We start from the raw sequence: 21,537 nt of genomic DNA, 5'->3' as shown, positions 1-21,537 counted from the left end.
TTCCAAATTACAACCGGATTGGATGAAATTTGCTTCTCTTGGAGACTTCGCAAGCCAAATCTGGGGATTGGTTTATATGGGGGCTATACATAATTATGAACCGATGAGGACCAATTTTTGCATGGTTGTTAGAGACCATATACCAATATCATGTACCAAATTTCAGCCGGATCGGATGCAATTTGCTTCTCTTGGGGCTCCGCAAGCCAAATCTGGGGATCGGTTTATATGGGGGCTATATATAATTATGAACCGATGTGGACCAATTTTTGCATGGTTGTTAGAGACCATATACCAATATCATGTACCAAATTTCAGCCGGATCGGATGCAATTTGCTTCTCTTGGGGCTCTGCAAGCCAAATCTGGGGATCGGTTTATATGGGGGCTATATATAATTATGAACCGATGTGGACCAATTTTTGCATGATTGTTAGAGACCCTATACCAACACCATGTACCAAATTTCAGCCGGATCGGATGAAATATGCTTCTCTTAGAGGCTCCACAAGCCAAATCTGGGGATCGGTTTATATGGGGGCTATATATAATTATGGACCGATATGGACCAATTTTTGCATGCTTGTTAGAGACCATATTCCAACATCATGTACCAAATTTCAGCCGGATCGGATGAAATTTTCTTCTCTTTGAGGCTCCGCAAGCCAAATCTGGGGATCGGTTTATATGGGGGCTATATATAATTATGGATCGATGTGAACCAATTTTTGCAAGGTTGTTAGAGACCATATACCAACATCATGTACCAAATTTCAGCCGGATCGGATGAAATTTGCTTCTCTTTTAGGCTCCGCAAGCCAAATCTGGGGATCGGTTTATATGGGGGCTATATATAATTATTGACCGATGTGGACCAATTTTTGCGTGGTTGTTAGAGACCATATACCAACACCATATACCAAATTTCAGCCGGATCGGATGAAATATGCTTCTGTTAGAGGCTCCACAAGCCAAATCTGAGGGTCCCTTTATATGGGGGCTATACGTAAAAGTGGACCGATATGGCCCATTTTCAATACCAACCGACCTACATCGATAACAACTACTTGTGCCAAGTTTCAAGTCGATAGCTTGTTTCGTTCGGAAGTTAGCGTGATTTCAACAGACGGACGGACGGACGGACATGCTTAGATCGACTCAGAATTTCACCAGGACCCAGAATATATATACTTTATGGGGTCTTAGAGCAATATTTCGATGTGTTACAAACGGAATGACAAAGTTAATATACCCCCATCCTATTATGGAGGGTATAAAAATGTTCTTTAATAATAAGTAAGAAAAGTCTAACGTCTATACCAGGGATGGAAAATGCAGTACTATAGAACTTCTTGCAATACTTTTCCACCCTGGGCAGTACGGTAGTACCCTCGCGAATGATTTAGTACCTTTTGTTTATATAGTTTTTTGTCGATATCAGATTTATGGTACAATAATTTTGACACAATATTTTAATATTTTTAGAAAGTCTTAAACAAACAAAACACCCCAGTTCATACATAAAGAAAATCACGATTTTGTAAGTCAAAATTTTCTTGAATGTTTTGGTCGGAATAGGCATGGGATTCTTTATTACGCTACCAAACGAACACTTTCTAGATAAGAGGCAATTGATCTCGTACTTACATAATGCGACCCATTACAGTCACGGCTGACGGCTAAAAATTTATTACTGAAAATTATATTTCTAAAGAAAAATTTGTCTTTTTATACCCTTCACCACTACTGTGGTACAGGGTATAATAAGTTTGTGCATTTGTATGTAACGCCAAGAAGGAAAAGTCTGAGACCCATCGTTTAGTATACCGATCGTCTTAGAATTAAATTCTGAGTTGATTTAGCGATGTCCGTCTGTCTGTCTGTCTGTCTGTCTGTCTGTCTGTCTGTCTGTCTGTTGATGTATTTTTGTGTGCAAAGTACAGCTCGCAGTTTTAGTCTGATTGTCCCCAAATTTGGTACAGGGTCTTGTTTCGGCTCAAAGACGATCCCTATTGATTTTGGGAAAAATCGGTTCAGATTTAGATATAGCTGCCATATATATTTTTCACCGATCTGGTCATAATTGGCGTGTATATCAACCGATCTTCCTCAAATTCCGTACATCCGAATATTTTATGAGTCTCGAAAAACTTGCAAAATATCAGCCAAATCGGTTCAGATTTAGATATAGCTCCCATATATAGCTATGCGTGTCAAATTTGGTTGAAATCGGTTCAGATTTAGATATAGCTCACATATATAGCTTTCGCCCGATTTACACTCAAATGACCACAGAGGCCAATTTTTTGCTCCGATTTAGTTTAAATTTTGCACAGGGAGTAGAATTAGCATTGTAGCTATGCGTTCCAAATTTGGTTGAAATCGGTTCAGATTTAGATATAGCTCCCATATATAGCTTTCGCCCGATTTACACTCATATGACCACAGAGGCCAATTTTTTGCTCCGATTTAGTTGAAATTTTGCACAGGGAGTAGAATTAGCATGGTAGCTATGCGTGCCAAATTTGGTTGAAATCGGTTCAGATTTAGATATATCTCCCATATATAGCTTTCGCCCGATTTACACTCATATGACCGTAGAGGCCAATTTTTAACTCCGATTTAGTTGAAATTTTACACAGGGAGTAGAATTAGCATTGTAGCTATGCGTGCCAAGTTTGGTTGAAATCGGTTCAGATTTAGATATAGCTCCCATATATATGTTTTTCTGATTTCGACAAAAATGGTCAAAATACCAACATTTTCCTTGTAAAATCGCCACTGCTTAGTCGAAAAGTTGTAAAAATGACTCTAATTTTCCTAAACATCTAATGCATATATATGGAGCGATAAATCATAAATAAACTTTTGCGAAGTTTTCTTATAATTGCTCCAGATTTAAATGTTTCCCATATTTTTTTTTACTAACATTGTGTTCCACACTAGTGCATTAACCGACTTAAATTTTGAGTCTATAGATTTTGTAGAAGTCTATCAAATTCTTCCAGATCGAGTGATATTTAAATGTATGTATTTGGGACAAACCTTTATATATAGCCCCCAACACATTTGACGGATGTAATATGGTATCGAAAATTTAGATCTACAAAGTGGTGCAGGGTATAATATAGTCGGCCCCGCCCGACTTTAGACTTTCCTTACTTGTTTTCTTTTGGAAAATGTGTCAAAACTTTTTCTATACACTTTCCACTTTTCTAGACTTTCCTTACTTGTTTTCTTTTGGAAAATGTGTCAAAACTTTTTCTATAGAAAATTTCGTCAAAATTTCATTTCTATAAAAATGTTGTAAACATTTTATTTATATAGAAAATGTTGTCAAATATTTTATTTCTATAGAAAATCTTGTCAAAATTTTATTTCTACAGAAAATTTTGTCACCGTTTTATTTCTAGAGAAAATTTTCTTAACATTTAATTCCTATAGAAAATTTTGTCAAAATTTTATTTCTATAGAAAATTTTGTTCAAATTTTATTTCGAAAAAAAAAATTGTTAAAATTTTATTTCTATAGAAAATTTTGTCAAAATTTTATTTCTATACTAAATTATGTCAAAATTTTATTTCTATAGAAAATTTTGTAAAAATTTTATTTCTATACAAAATTTTATCAAAATGTTATTTCTATAGAAAATTGTGTCAAAATTTTATTTCTATAGAAAATTTTGTCAAAATTTTATTTCTATAGAAAATCTTGTCACAATTTTATTTCTATACAAAATTATGTCAAAATTTTATTTCTATAGAAAAATTCGTCAACATTTTATTTCTATAGCAAATGTTGTCAATATTTTATTTCTATAGAAAATTTTGTGAAAATTTTATTTCTGTAGAAAATTTTATTTCTAAAGAAAATTTTATCAAAATTTTATTTCTATAGAAAATGTTGTCAAAATTTTATTTCTATAGAAAATTTTGTCAAAACTTTATTCCTATAGAAAATTTTGTTAAAATTTTATTTCTATAGAAAATGTTCTCAAAATTTTATTTCTATAGAAAATTTTGTCAACATTTTATCCCATAGGAAATTTTGTCAAAATTTTATTTCTATAGAAAATTTTGTCAAAATTTTATTACTATAGAAAATTTTGTCAAACTGTTATTTCTATTGAAAATTTTTGTCAATATTTTATTTCTATACAAAATTATGTCAAAATTTTATTTCTATAGAAAATTTGTCAAAATTTTATTCCTATAGAAAATTTTGTCTAACTTTTATTTCTATAGAAAATTTTGTCAAATTTCTGTAGAAAATATTGTCAAAATTATATTTCTATAGAAAATTTTGTGAAAATTTTATTTCTAAACAAAATTATGTAAAAATTTTATTTCTATAGAATATTTTGTCAAAATTTTATTTCTATAGAAAATTTTGTAAAATTTTATCTCTATAGAAAACTTTGTAAAATTTTATTTCTATAGAAAATATTTTGTCAAATTTTGTTTCTGTAGACAATTTTATCAAAATTTTACTTCTATAGAAAATTTTGTCAAAATTTTATTCCTATAGAAAATTTTATCAAAATTTTATTTCTGTAGAAAATTTTCTCAAAATGTTATCCCTGTAGAAAATTTTGTCAACATTTTATTTCTATAGAAATTTTTGTGATAATTTTATTTCCATAGAAAATTTTGTCAAAATTTTATTTCTGTAGAAAATTTTATTTCTAAAGAAAATTTTATCAAAATTTTATTTCTACAGAAAATGTTGTCAACATTTTATTCATATAGAACATTTTGTCAAAGTTTTATTTCTATAGCAAATTTTGTCAAAATTTTATTCCTATAGAAAATTTTGTCAAAACTTTATTCCTATAGAAAATTTTGTAAAAATTTTATTTCTATAGACAATTTTGTCAGCATTTTATTTCTAGAGAAAATTTTCTTAACATTTAATTCCTATAGAAAATTTTGTCAAAGTTTTATATCTACAGAAAACTTATTCAAAATTTTATTTCTATAGAAAATTTTGTTCAAATTTTATTTCTATAAAAAATTTTGTCAAATTTTTAGTTCTATAGAAAATTTTGTAAAAATTTTATTTCTCTACAAAATTATGTCAAAATTTTATTTCTATAGAAAATTTTGTCAAAATTTTATTTCTATAGAAAATTTTGTGAAAATTTTATTTCTATACAAAATTATGTCAAGGTTTTATTTCTACAGACAATTTAGTCAAACTGTTATTTCTAGGGAAAATGTTGTCAAAATTTTATTTTTATAGAAAATGTTGCCAAAATTTTATTTCTATAGAAAATTTCTTATATTTCTCTAGAAAATTTTGTGAAAATTTTATTTCTATACAAAATTATGTCAAAATTATATTTCTATAGAAAATTTTGTAAAAATTTTATTCCTATAGAAAATTTTGTCAAATCTTTATTCCTGTAGAAAATTTTGTTAAAAATTTATTTCTATAGAAAGTTCGTTAAAATTTTATTTTTATAGAAAATGTTGTCAAATTTTATTTCTAGAAAATTTTGTCAAATTTTATTTTTATTGAAAATTTTATCAAAATTTTATTTCTATAGAAAATTTTGTCAAAATTTTATTTCTATAGAAAATTGTATCAACATTTTATTTTTGTAGAAAATTTTATCAAAGTTTTATCCCTTTAGAAAATTTTTTTTCAACATTTTTTTCTATAGAAAATTTTGTCAAAATTTTATTTCTATAGAAAATTTTGTCCAAATTTTATTTTTATAGAAAATTTTGTCATAATTTTATTTCTATAGAAAATTTTGTCAACATTTTATTTCTATAGAAAATATTTTCAAAATTTTATTTCTATAGAAAATCTTGTCAAAATTTTATTTCTATAGAAAATTTTGTCAAACTTTTATTTTTAGAGAAAATTTAGTCAAACTTTTATTTTTATAGAAAATTTTGTCACAATATTATTTCTATAGAAAATGTTGTCAAAAATTTATTTCTATAGAAAATTTTGTCACAATTTTATTCCTATAGAAAATTTTGTCAAAATTTTATTGCTATAGAAAATTTTGTCAACATTTTATTTCTATAGAAAATTTGTCAAAATTGTATTCCTATAGACAGCTGTGTCAGAACATTATTCTTAAGGAAAATTTTGTCAAACATTTATTTTTATTTATCTATAGAACATTTATGAAATACCATGAATTCTACCAAACAGGAAAAATACAAAATTTTTGTAGAATTCTACCAACTGTGGCAACTGTGTCTTTGTAAGCGGATATAAAACAAAAATAAAAATATTTAAAATTGAGGAGTTGACAAACCAAATTTTAGTCAAATTTTAGTGTCTTTAAAATTCAGTCTACAGGAGCTCTGACAATAATCTTCCAATGGAATTTTTGTGGAAAATTAGTGAAAAATTCGCGAAAAAAATACATTTTTTGTACTTTCTTAAAAATTTTCTATTCCATCCTTGCCCCGTACTATTTGTATATCTTTTAGCAACTTACTTTACTACATTGAGATTTAATCTTCAGGCAATTTGGATGATAAGTATCTCCTCAAGACCTTGAATGTGGAGGCCGGTGTAATGCATACTATATCGAACTCTTACATATATATATAAACCATATTAGACATGACTCTTTATGGGTCTTAAATGCCACTTTATTTCCAATCGGATAAAAAAATTGCGGTGTTAGTATACCCAAGAGATCTGTCAATATGGTCGCTATACCCGTATTTATCGTCCCCCCTTGGAAGCTTCAAATATCTCAGTAAATTCCATTGCCACAATTCCATATACATATTATTGCAGGTTTAACATTAATTTAAGAATTCGTTGCCCATTTTATGTTGCCTGGATGCCTGGTTTCATGTGCCATAGAAATATGAACTACCCCCCAAAAAAATAGATGTGTAGCACGAGTAAATAAGTATGTCATGTTCTAGGAACCAGAATATTGATGAGGGTTTTATAAGATTAGATTTGATTGTAGATTCAACTATGCCACCAAATATCTTGTTGAATACAATACGGGATATTTCGTTTTACCTGAAAATAAAAAAAGACAAAACAATAAACAAAAGGATCATTTTCTATTTAGCATTCAAAAATAAACTATCAGCCGCTCAGTTGGTTATGCTCAAGAGGAAATTTAATTCCTTCATTGCTTCTTTCAAGGATAACGAAGGTCAGAGGCTTTTGTTTTTAAGCTTTTATTATAGAAATTCAAATGCGTATATTGATGTATGACGCAGTAGAAAATTTTTCTTAGATGAAGATTTATTTTTGTATGATATAATTCATCCCTTCTAAGATATATACCGGTTCAAGGTTAGAACCACATCAGTTCATATACAATAAAACTTTGCAAATGCCAAAATTTCTATGAAACATAATCACACACAACTCGTAGCTCAAGGACTTCTGCTATTGCGACTTTTAACGTGTCCTCAAAAGTGACCTTGTAATTGAGAAATAGCTGGGAGGTATTTTTCTTAATTTTTTTTTTTTTTGTACGGATGATTTTCAAGGTCAACGTCCGGTTGTTATGCTACAATTATATCCAATAATTTTTTTTTAATCAGAACAAAAATGAAACTCCAACTATATTCATCGGAAATTCATAATTGAGCTTACTACCAATCCTAAGAAGTAGGCCAATTTTGAAATCATATTGCATGCATTTCATTCCACAAATTCGTTATACTAGGCCGATCTCACGATTTGAATCCTTGAGAGCATGCAAGTCGCAATTTTTATCCGATTTGCTTGAAATTTTAAATCTAGAGGTATTTTAGACCCATACCGAGATACACCAAATGTGATACATATCGGTCTATGTTTTGATATAGTAACCATTTGGAACGATTTCCCAATTTGAATTCTTGAGGGCATGAGACCTCGGTTGCCACAGTTAATATAATTCCACCGAAAATGGTAGATTTTTTACGGTTTGGTAAATTAGAGGAATTCTTGTTATTCTGCTAGATTTTGAAAAATATTCCTCTTTAACTAAGAGATACTTCAATATTCTATAGTAATAACAATAGTTTGTAAAAATTTTCTATAGAAACAAAAATTTGTTAAAATGTTCTCTAAAAATATATATATATTTTTTTTAAATTTTCTAAAGAAATAAAATTGTGAGAAAATTTTATATAGAAATAACATTTTAAAAAATGTTTGTATAGAAATGAAATGTTGAGAAAATTTTTTTAGAAATAACATTTTGAAAAAGTTTTCTGAAGAAGTAAAATTTTGAATAAATTTCAATAGAAATAAAATTTTAAGAAATTTTTGTATAGAAATGAAATTTTGAGAAAATTTTTTTTAGAAATAAAATTTTGAAAAAGTTTTCTGTAGAAATAAAATTTTAAGAAAAATTTCAATAGAAATAACATTTTAAGAACATTTTCTATAGAAATAAAATTTTAAGAAAACTCTCCATAGAAGTAAAATTTTTATACAAGTATCTATAGAAATAAATATTTGAGAAAATTTTCTATAGAAATAAATATTTGAGAAAATTTTCTATAGAAATAAAATTTTGAGAAAATTTTCTAAAGAAATAAAATTATGAGAAAATTTTCTATAAAAATAAAATTTTAAGAAAATTTCCTATAGAAATAAAATTTTGATAAAGATTTCTATGAAAATAAAATTTTGATAAAAATAGAAATACAATTTTAAGAAAATTTTCTTTAGAAATAAAATTTTTATAAAAGTATCTATAGAAACAAATATTTGAGAAAATTTTCTATAGAAATAAAATTTTAAGGAAATTTTCTATAGAAATAAAATGTTGATAAAACATTCTATAGAAATAAAATTATGAGAAAATTGTCTATAAAAATAAAATTTTCAATAGAAATAAATTTTGATAAAATTTCCTATAGAAATAAATTATTGATAAAATATTTTGTAGAAATAAAATTTTTAAAACTAATTTCAATAGAAATAAAAGTTTAAGAAAATTTTCTATAGAAATAAAATTTTAAGAAAATTTTCAAAGAAATACAATTTTAGTTGTTTTGGATTTCAGCCTAAAACCATGCAATGACTAAACAAGGAGTAAAAGCTTAACCAACAGAGGAAGATAATGTTTGTCACATTTATTTGGGCTAAGCCCTATAGACTGCAAGATGATTGGATGGACACACGTTTCGGAATTACCACATGCCTCATCGGCATCCTCTACTTCCGAAAAAATTGACAACATTTTTTATAGCAATGAAATTTTGATAGAATTTCCTATAGAAATAAAATTTTTATATATATTTTTCTAAAGAAAAAAAAATAAATTTTTATAGAAATAAAATTTTAAGAAAACTTTCTATAGTAATAAAATTTTGATAAAATTTTCTATAGTAATAAAATTTTGATAAAATTTTCTATAAAAATAAAATTTTGATAACATTTTCTATAAAAATAGAATTTTTAAGAAAATTTTCTATAAAAATAGAATTTTTAAGAAAATTTTCTATAAAAATAAAATTTTGATAAAATTTTCTATAAAAACAAAATGTTGATCAAATTTTTTGTTGGAAAAAAATTTCTATAGTCATAAAACTTTGAGAAATTGTTCTATAGAATTTTTATAAAAGTATATAAAGAAATAAAATTTTCAGAAAATTTTCTATATTAATAAAATTTTGAGAAAATATTCTAAGGAAATAAAATTTTGAGACAATTTTCTATAGAAATAATATTTTGACACAATTTTCTAAAGAAATAAAATTTTGACACAATTGTCTATAGAAATAAATTTTTGAGACTATTTTCTATAGGAATATAATTTCGATATAATTTTCCATAGAAATGCAAATTTAAGCAAAATTTTTTATGGAAATGACATTTTGACAAATTTTCTATAGAAACAATTTTTTTTTAATTTTCTATAGAAATGAAATTTTCAGAAATTTGTTTAAAGAAATGAAATTTTGAGACAATTTTTTAAAGAATTAAAATTTTGACACAATTTTCTATAGAAAAAAATTTGAGACTATTTTCTATTGAAATAAAATTTCGATATAATTTTCCATAGAAATGCAAATTCAAGAAAATTTTATATAGAAATGACATTTTGACAAATTTTCTATAGAAATAAAATTTTGAGACAATTTCCTAAAGAAATAAAATTTTGACACAATTTTCTATAGAAATAAAATTTTGAGACGATTTTCTATAGAAATATAATTTTCCATAGAAATGCAAATTTAAGAACATTTTTTATAAAAATTACATTTTGACAAATTTTCTATAGAAACAATTTTTTTTTAAAATTTTCTATAGAAATGAAATTTTCAGAAATTTGTTTAAAGAAATGAAATTTTGAGACAATTTTTTAAAGAAATAAAATGTTGACACAATTTTCTAAAGAAATAAAATTTTGACACAATTTTCTATATAAATAAAATTTCGATATAATTTTCCATTGAAATGCAAATTTAAGAATTTTTTTTTATAGAAATGACATTTTGACAAATTTTCTATAGAAATATATTTTTTTTAATTTTCTATAGAAATGAAATTTTGAGAAATTTTTTTAAAGAAATGAAATTTTGAGAAAAAATTTTAATTTTTTTATAGAAATAACATTTTGAGGAAATGTTCAATAGAAATATAATTTTGAGAACATTTTCTATAGAAATAAAATTTTGAGAAAATTTCCTACAGAATTTAAATTGTGAGAAAATTTTTTAAAGAAATAGAATTTTGAAAATATTTTCTAAAGAAATAGAATTTTGAAAATATTTTCTAAAGAAATAGAATTTTAAAAATATTTTCTAAAGATATAGAATTTTGAAAATATTTTATATAGAAAAAAATTGTGGACAATATGGAAATAAAATTTTGAGTAAATTTTCTATAAAAATAAAATTTTAAGTAAATTTTCTATGAAAATAAAATTTTGATAAAATTTGCTATAAAAATAAAATTTTCTATAGAAATAAAATTTTGATAAAATTTGCTATAAAAATAAAATTTTCTATAGAAATAAAATTTTGATAAAATCTTCTATAGAAATAAAATTTTGAGACAATTTTCTATAAAAATAAAATTTTGATAAAATTTTCTGTTGGAAAAAAATTTCTATAGAAATAAAACTTTGAAAAAATGTTCTATAGAATTTTTATAAAAGTATATATAGAAATAAAATTTTGATAAATTTTGCTATAAAAATAAAATTTTCTATAGAAATAAAATTTTGATAAAATTTTCTGTTGGAAAAAAATTTCTATAGAAATAAAACTTTGAAAAAATGTTCTATAGAATTTTTATAAAAGTATATATAGAAATAAAATTTTGAGAAAATTTTCTATAGAAATAAAATTTTGAGCAAATATTCTAAAGAAATAAAATTTTGAGACAATATTCTATAGAAAAAAAATTTTGAGACAATTTTCTAAAGAAATAAAATTTTGACACAATTTTCTATAGAAATAAAATTTTGAGACTATTTTCTATACAAAAATAATTTCGATATAATTTTCCATAGAAAGGCAAATTTAAGAAAATTTTTTATAGAAATGACATTTTGACAAATTTTCTATAGAAACAATTTTTTTTTTTTTAATTATCTATAGAAATGAAATTTTCAGAAATTTGTTTAAAGAAATGAAATTTTGAGACAATTTTTTAAAGAAATAAAATGTTGACACAATTTTCTAAAGAAATAAAATTTTGACACAATTTTCTATATAAATAAAATTTCGATATAATTTTCCATTGAAATGCAAATTTAAGAATTTTTTTTATAGAAATGACATTTTGACAAATTTTCTATAGAAATATTTTTTTTTTAATTTTTTATAGAAATGAAATTTTGAGAAATTTTTTTAAAGAAATGAAATTTTGAGAAAAAATTTTAATTTTTTTATAGAAATAACATTTTGAGGAAATGTTCAATAGAAATATAATTTTGAGAACATTTTCTATAGAAATAAAATTTTGAGAAAATTTCCTACAGAATTTAAATTGTGAGAAAATTTTTTAAAGAAATAGAATTTTGAAAATATTTTCTAAAGAAATAGAATTTTGAAAATATTTTCTAAAGAAATAGAATTTTGAAAATATTTTCTAAAGAAATAGAATTTTGAAAATATTTTATATAGAAAAAAATTGTGGACAATATGGAAATAAAATTTTGAGTAAATTTTCTATAAAAATAAAATTTTAAGTAAATTTTCTATGAAAATAAAATTTTGATAAAATTTGCTATAAAAATAAAATTTTCTATAGAAATAAAATTTTGATAAAATTTGCTATAAAAATAAAATTTTCTATAGAAATAAAATTTTGATAAAAACTTCTATAGAAATAAAATTTTGAGACAATTTTCTATAAAAATAAAATTTTGATAAAATTTTCTGTTGGAAAAAATTTCTATAGAAATAAAACTTTGAAAAAATGTTCTATAGAATTTTTATAAAAGTATATATAGAAATAAAATTTTGATAAATTTTGCTATAAAAATAAAATTTTCTATAGAAATAAAATTTTGATAAAATTTTCTATAGAAATAAAATTTTGATAAAATTTTCTGTTGGAAAAAAATTTCTATAGAAATAAAACTTTGAAAAAATGTTCTATAGAATTTTTATAAAAGTATATATAGAAATAAAATTTTGAGAAAATTTTCTATAGAAATAAAATTTTGAGCAAATATTCTAAAGAAATAAAATTTTGAGACAATTTTCTATAGAAAAAAAAAATTTGAGACAATTTTCTAAAGAAATAAAATTTTGACACAATTTTCTATAGAAATAAAATTTTGAGACTATTTTCTATACAAAAATAATTTCGATATAATTTTCCATAGAAAGGCAAATTTAAGAAAATTTTTTATAGAAATGACATTTTGACAAATTTTCTATAGAAACAATTTTTTTTTTTAATTATCTATAGAAATGAAATTTTCAGAAATTTGTTTAAAGAAATTAAATTTGAGACAATTTTTTAAAAAAATAAAATTTTGACACAATTTTCTATAGAAATAAAATCTTGAGACTATTTTCTATAGGAATAAAATTTCGATATAATTTTCCATAGAAATGCAAATTTAAGAAAATTTTTTATAGAAATGACATTTTGACAAATTTTCTATAGAAATATTTTTTTTTAATTTTCTATAGAAATGAGATTTTCAGAAATTTGTTTAAAGAAATTGAATTTTGAGAAAACTTTTTATTTTTTCTATAGCAATAACATTGTGAGGAAATGTTCAATAGAAATACAATTTTGAGAACATTTTCTATAGAAATATTTTGTATAGAAAAAAATTGTGGACAAAGTTTTCAATGGAAATAAAATTTTGAGAAAATTTTCTATAAATATAAAATTTGAGAAAATTTTCTAAAGAAATAAAAATTTGACAAACTTTTCTATAGAAATAAAATTTTTACAATATTTTATATACAAAAAAAATCTATACAAATATATGGGAGCTATATCCAAATTTGATCCGACATTTTCCAAATTCAATTGCGTTCGTATGCCAAAAAAGACCCTGCACCAAATTTCATCAAAATCGGTATATAATTGCGACCGGGATCTCAAGGGCTAGGTCGCCGGACACCAAGGGCTAGATCACCTCAGAATGTTATTCTGAGTCGATTGGTTTATATTTTATGGGGTCTAGAATCAATATTTCTGTTAGGCACATTTTTTGGCAGATCAAAGTTAATACACTCTGACCATTGTGTGGTTTAGTGTATAAAATAATAATATGACGATTATTTGTGATCACACCTTGTACATAATCTATTATTATAATTGCAATTAAATGCCTTCCTGATAACCAATTACAATAGAAATATTTTTTATTCAATTTATTTTAAGTGTCTCTTGCACTCTACTTGTGTAGAAATTTAGGTGTAAATTAACATACTAAAATTTTATAGATTAAAAAATTGCACTACCTTGAACCACATATTTTATCTAGGTTCTGTCTTTCAATAAAAGATAAGTGATAAAACTCATATGACCTACAAAAAAAAACGGAATAGATCATGGTCAAATGCGTGACTAAAAATTTCGGCAATAATTATTTGCACAATACTCTTATGACTGAATAATACAAATTCACAATGAATTTATTTGAATGCACAGAAGAAATTTTACACATAGAGAAATGACGTCACAGGAATTACTAAGAGTTAAATTTGAAGGAAAATGTTAAACGTTAAAATGTCACAAACTTAAACTACGACAAAACGTGTCCTTCAATGGTTTCTACCAATTCGTAGTATCAACGAAATTTTTCATTAAAATTGAACCAATAAAACAATTGCATAAATATGTTATAATGAAATGTTTCGTTATTGTTATGAATTTTTTATTTTGTAATGAAAATGTTCATGCTATTAATGAACATTTTCATTTTCTTAATGGAAAAATTTCGATATGTCAATCAAAACGTTTTCTTGGCTCAATTTTTATGAAATATTCTATATATGCATGAAAGAAGTTATTAATTTTGATCTCCGCGGATGACCGAAATTGTGTGGCTCTATATAACCACACAACATTTTATGAAAACCATTTTTAGTTAAGGAATCATAACATTTTCGCTATTGACAGCAATCAACCAAGTTGATGAAAATATATTTTTTATATCTCTTAAAAATCATGAAATATCCAAACCGGGTTTTAATCCCATTAGTACAAAATTTCTCATGGTAATATTTGTCCATTCATACTCGTATATCTTCATCATTATCTTCGATCATTCCTGTTTGTAGTGTGCCAAATTGTTTTTCTCAATTGTGTTTAGCAATATGACTTCCAGACGATACGTCGTTTGGTTTCATTATCAAATGAATTCGTTTTTTGGACATTTTTTAATTCAATCAACATAATAACGCAACGAAATAATTTCAAGGTCTCCCAAATTACTGGCCAATGAGAAAGTTGTTGCATCATTTCAGAGACGATATTCTAAATTCATCGGGAAGAAAAGAAATACTATCATTTATTGTCATAAAATTCGCAAGACGCAAATTTTAAATTGACTTCAACACAAGCACATGCAATGCGGATAAACAAGCACGTGTTCAATTAATCGCCTTGATCATGGGCCAAGAATTATCTCTTTAAATATGGTAGTTTGATATTTGATTTGATAAGGAAGAGATTTTGTTTTTTGAAAAACCTATTCGAGAGTAGGAACTCGTCTACAATCTTCCTTAGATGCAATCCGTCTCATAGTGTTAGAAATAAATACAAAAGTTCGATTAGTCAATTTTGGTCACATGGTATTATAAGTTAGTGCATATGTTTGCAGCACCCATTGGCGTTTCTATAAAAGTTAGCTGGTGGGGGGGGGGGGGTTTATCGCGAGCTATAGCCCCTATCTAGGTTTAGGCCGATAGCCTCTAGTGCCCGTATAAATAAGTTTATTATAATTTGTAATTATAATAAATAAAGTAATAAATAAATAAGGTTTTCACATCCTGGGAGTCTAAGCCCTCCCCTCAGAGGCCTATCTACGCTTTTATGGCAGCACCCACAAGGAGGCGAAATATACACAGGGTGTCTTTGGCAATAATACTCAGGGTCAGCCCCTGAGACGATCTAGCCATGTCCGTCCGTCTATCTGTGATAACATTTTTCTAATCAAAGTCCAAAAAATCAAAAATTCTACTCAAATCCTAAAAAATGAAATTTTTATATGAAAAACTTCTTTTGCTCATGTCTCCTAAACTAAGCGTCCTAGAGCGAAAAGGAGGTTAATTCGTGACCACCAAAAAAATATCAAAAATTCCATCGATATCTTAAAAAAAATCAAATTTTTAAATGAAAAACTTCTTTTACTCATATCTCCTAAACTAATCGTCCTAGAGCGAAAAGGAGGTTAATTCGTGACCACCCACAAAAAATCAAAAATTCCACCCAAATACTAAAAACAAATAAATTTTTATATAAAACAGTTCTTTTGCTCATATCTCCTAAACTAAGCGTCCTAGAGCGAAAAGGAGGATAACAGGTTGGCTGATAAGTCCCCGGTCTAACAAAGAAAAACACATTTTTTTGTCAAAATTCGTTTTTATTATTCAGAGCGATACAACGGTTATAATGACCTTCCAATTTTTTCATACCATTTTGGTAGTACTCCTTCGGTTTTGCCTCAAAATAGGCCTCAGTTTCGGCGATCACCTCTTCATTGCAGTCAAATTTTTTCCCTGCGAGCATCCTTTGGAGGTCTGAGAACAAGAAAAAGTCGCTGGGGGCCATATCTGGAGAATACGGTGGGTGGGGAAGCAATTCGAAGCCCAATTCATGAATTTTTGCCATCGTTCTCAATGACTTGTGGCACGGTGCGTTGTCTTGGTGGAACAACACTTTTTTCTTCTTCATATGGGGCCATTTTGCCGCGATTTCGACATCCAAACGCTCCAATAACGCCATATAATAGTCACTGTTGATGGTTTTTCCCTTCTCCAGATAATCGATAAAAAATATTCCATGCGCATCCCAAAAAATAGAGACCATTACTTTGCTAGCGGACTTTGAGTCTTTCCACGTTTCGGAGACGGTTCACCGGACGCTGTCCACTCAGCCGACTGTCGACTGGACTCAGGAGTGTAGCGATGGAGCCATGTTTCATCCATTGTTACATATCGACGGAAAAACTCAGGTGTATTACGAGTTAACAGCTGCAAACACCGCTCAGAATCATCAACACGTTGTTGTTTTTGGTCAAATGTGAGCTCGCGCGGCACCCATTTTGCACAGAGCTTCCGCATATCCAAATAGTGATGAATAATATGACCTCGATCAACTTCATTTTACGGTCATTCGAAATTATTTTGTGGATTTTTTTGATGTTTTCGTCGGTAACCACCTCTTTCGGGCGTCCACTGCGTTCACCGTCCTCCGTGCTCATTTCACCACGCTTGAATTTTGCATACCAATCAATTATTGTTGATTTCAGTGGGGCAGAGTCCGGAAACTCATTATCAAGCCAAGTTTTTGCTTCCACCGTATTTTTCCCCTTCAGGAAACAGTATTTTATCAATACACGAAATTCCTTTTTTCCATTTTTTTTTTCACAATAACAAAAGTTGCTTCACAAAAGACTCTCTATCTCACAAAGTAATTGACTTACAGACGTCAAATTTTGACACGAATCATTTGAAAGTTGGTACCATATAAAAATAATATGCATTTAATACTAGCAACGCCATCTATGTGTCCAACCGGGGACTTATCAGCCAACCTGTTACCTTACACGTAAGGGGAATTTCGTTTGTCCAAGTTAAATCGGTCTATATCGATGGATGGTAAAAATAAATGCGATACAGATTTTTGAGGGTCTAAAATTCCAGTATATTTAAATTTTCGGCACACATATTTGGGGTCCCAAAATATCTTCCAATTTCAGGCAAATCGGGTAATAAATACAGTTTATAGAAGCCCAATAATCATTAGCGTAGCTAGACAATTTTCCTAGGGGGGGCTATAGCCCCCTAGCTGAAAATTTATAGACTGAACTTATAGGTTCAATTAATGTTTTATTTCACAAAAATGAATAACAATATAGGCATCAAAATAACTCGACAATTAATTTATAATAAATCAACTAAAAGTAGTTCCACACTTTTCCAGCAAAAAAATTGGGAGTTGTTCTAATGTCACAACTTTAAAAGCACTTCCAAAAATGACCTCACAAAGAAGTTAATTATTTTAACTGCACAGGAAGTTTTTTTACTTCAATTTTTCATATTTTAATGCGTAATTTTTTTTTCTTTTAAAAAAAGGTAAGAATAAATAAAATGGTACAAATTATTCAAATTGCCACAAATATGCTAAATTCATTATAGAAATTTTTATAGAATTTTTGAAAATATTCGAGGGAAAACGTTTCAAACAAGCGTTAGAATGCATTAAAAATCATAAAAAATATAAAAATTAATTATTTGGGTAAACAAAACAACATTTTTTAATTCACATTCGAAACACTGAATTTGGATCACAACTTAAGAAGTGATGCAAATTCATTGCAACGGCTGTTGAAACGGTGGACATTCGTTGTATGACAATTTCATATTACATTCATCGCATCTCCGCCAATTTTGCACCACTTCCGGACCCAAAAAGAAGATTTTCACTTCTTTTTGGCTATGCTTTTTTGCAGCATTATTAAGATATTAATTTATGAAAGAATAGTATCAATTACTATTTTTATACCCACCACCATAGAATGGTGACGGGGGTATAATAAGTTTGTCATTCCGTTTGTAACACATCGAAATATCGATTTCCGACTATATAAAGTATATATATTCTTGATCAGGGAGAAATTCTAAGACGATATAATGATGTCCGTCTGTCCGTCTGTCTGTCTGTCTGTCTGTCTGTCTGTTGTAATCACTCTACAGTCTTAAATAATGAAGCAATCGTGCTAAAATTTTGCACAAACTCGTCTTTTGTCTGCAGGCAGGTCAAGTTCGAAGATGGGCTTTATCGGTCCAGGTTTTCATATAGTCCCCATATAAACCGACCTCCCGATTTGGGGTCTTGGGCTTATAGAAATCGAAGTTTTTACCAGTTTGCCTGAAATTTAAAATCTGGAGGTATTTTATGACCGTAAAGAGGTGTGCCAAAATTGGTGAGTATCGGTCCACGTTTTGATATAGCCCCCATATAGACCGATCTCCCGATTTTACTTCTTGGGCTTATAGAAATCACAGTTTTTATTCAATTTACCTGAAATTGGAAATCTAGAGGTATTGTAGGACCACAAATACGTGTGCCAAAAATTGTGAGTATCGGTCCATATTTTGGTATAGCCCCCATATAGACCGATCTCCCGATTTTACTTCTTGGCCTTATAGAAACCGCAGTTTTTATTCAATATACCTGAAATTGGAAATCTAGAGGTATTGTAGGACCACAAATACGTGTGCCAAAAATTGTGAGTATCGGTCCTTGTTTTGGTATGGTCCCCATATAAAACGACCTCCCGATTTGGGGTCTTGGGCTTATAGAGTATCGGTCCATATTTTGGTATAGCCCCGATATAGACCGATTTCCCGATTTTACTTCTTGCGTTTCTAGAATCCCAAGTTTTTATCCTATTTCCCTTAAATTGGAAATCTAGAGGTATTTTCGGGTCATTAAGAGGTGTGCCGGAAACGGTGAGTATCGGTCCATATTTTAGTATAGCCCCCATATGAACGATCTCCCGTTTAACTCCTTGGGTTTCTAGAAACCGTAGTTTTATCTGATTTGCCTGAAATTTTAAATATTCTGGTATTTTAGGCTCACAAAAACGTGTATCGGATTAAGTTTTTATCGGTCCATTTGGTAATGCCTCCATATAACATAGACCAACTTCACTTCTTGAGGGTGTAGAAGGCGCACTGGTCATGAAAATTGCTTGAAACTCAATGTAAAATTTCCAGATTTTACTTCTACAGAGTTAAGATTTCAAATCAAGACGTTATTTTATAATTTTCTTGCACACTTACAAGAGATGTTAATGATTCCTCTAAAAGTCAAACAAAAATGGTTCTTATAAATCCAGAATCTGATATAGTCTTCATAGGTGAAATCTATAAATTTATCTTCGGGAATTGTCCTCAAGTCCTCAAGCCCTCCTGAAATTTCAAAGGAAACCCTAATATTTGGTTCATGGTGGTGGGTATTTAAGATTCGGCCCGGCCGAACTTACTGCTGTATATACTTGTTTTAATTAAATTGACTAAACCAGACTAAACAAAATAATAAAGGAGCTTTAGTTATTCAACTAAATCAAAAGTTCAACCACAGATTAATTTTATAATTAATCTCCCAGAGGCCTTCCTACGCTTATGCCAATAATAACAAGTATATATGACCGTAAGTTCGACCAGGCCGAATCTTAAGTACCCTCCACCATGGATAGCGTAGAAACTTTTACGAAAGACACAATCGAATTACGTGGGTTGTGGTATCTTAAATCGTTTTCTAAATTGTGAGTTAGTCCATACGTGGTATATATTAGACAAAAAAGGTATGTGTAGGTATCTGAGGGCTATATATAACTATAGACCGATATGGACCCAGTTAGGCATGGTTGTTAACGGCCATACACTAGCACAATGTACCAAATTTCAACTGACTCGGATGAAATTTGCTCCTCCACGAGGCTCCAAAACCAAATCTCGGGATCGGACCACTTTTGGCATGGTTGTTAAATATCATATACTACCACCACGAACCAAATTTCAACCAGATCGGATAAATTTTGCTTCTCCAAAAGGCACCGGAGGTCAAATCTGGGGATCGGTTTATATGGGGGTTATATATAATTATGGACTGATCTGAACCAATTCCTGTATGGTTGTTGGATACCATATACTAACATCACGTACCAAATTTCAACCGAATCGGATGAATTTTGCTGTTCCATGGGGATCGGTTTATATGGGGGCTATATATAATTATGGACCGATTTCGACCAATTTTTGCATGTGTGTTTGAGGCCATATATTAACACCACGTACCAAATATCAACTGAATCAGATGAATTTTAGTCCTCCAAGAGGCTCCGGAGGTCAAATCTGGTGATCGGTTTATATGGGGGCTATATATAATTATGGACCGCTGTTGACCAATTTTTGCATGGTTGTTAGAGACCATATACTAACACCAAGTACCAAATTTCAGCCGGATCGGATGAAATTTGCTTCTCTTAGAGGCTCCGCAAGCCAAATCGGGGGATCGGTTTATATGGGGGCTATATATAATTATTGACCGATATGGACCAATAGTTGTTAGATACCATATACTAACACCATGTACCAAATTTCAGCCGGATCGGATGAAATTTGAATTAACGTTCGAGATATGCATGCAAAATTTGGTCGAAATTGGTTCTTATGTATATATTTCGTTTTTGGCAATATAGAAAGACTAAAAAATCCCGGGATTTTTTTCCCGACAATATTTTTGCCGATAATCCCGGGAAATTTTCATCGGTAATTTTCGGGAGTTTTTGTTTTAAATATTAGGAATATACTTTTATTGGCAACTCCGTTCATTGCAAAAAAAAAACAACACTGTAACACAGCTGACTGCCTTTTATTATTTTGTATTATTCTATAATTGTAAATACAAATACGTTTTTCTCTTCATAGCAAGTGGATAGGTGTTCTCTTATAAAATAAATTATTGATTTCCAAAAATAAATGTAAATATTAATAATTGTTTAAAATAATACATATGCCACTTTTTTAACAAGCTATCATTTTTAGATTGCCATTGATCGTGTACAATCTCCAGCTTGGAAGTACTTCACCACGAAAAATGATTTTGCGCACTGTTCCCTGTACCCTAAGACACTGGGAGTCCGAGTCATTTGGAAAATATTCATAAAGTCAAGCCGGATGTTGGTGATGTGATTCCTTCAAAAAAGAGCAAACCAGATTTAAGTATAAAACAATTTTTACAACCAAACCAGTCCATGGAAAATATAGTTTCTCGAATGGCTGCTTTAGACCGAATCACAATTAATGCAATTACTGTAAGCAGTTTTATAAAATGTTTTTTTTTCTTATGAATTAAAGAAGAGAGTTTATTTTTATTATTTCAA

At 28.0% G+C, this 21,537-nt stretch overlaps 1 long non-coding RNA gene across 1 annotated transcript in view; it reads left to right on the top strand.

The window, feature by feature from the left end:
- The window catches only part of LOC142228442 (uncharacterized), a 112,555-nt gene extending 91,018 nt beyond the window's left edge, over positions 1–21,537 (top strand). Inside the window, exon 2 of the long non-coding RNA XR_012720166.1 lies at positions 21,200–21,537. This is a non-coding gene — a long non-coding RNA (uncharacterized LOC142228442). The remainder of the gene's footprint in view (positions 1–21,199) is intronic.

Source organism: Haematobia irritans, chromosome 3 (genome assembly GCF_050003625.1).
Source record: "Haematobia irritans isolate KBUSLIRL chromosome 3, ASM5000362v1, whole genome shotgun sequence".
Taxonomy (NCBI): domain Eukaryota; kingdom Metazoa; phylum Arthropoda; class Insecta; order Diptera; family Muscidae; genus Haematobia; species Haematobia irritans.
Note: the sequence above shows the minus strand (reverse complement) of the source record. Positions and strands in the feature narration are given on the sequence as shown.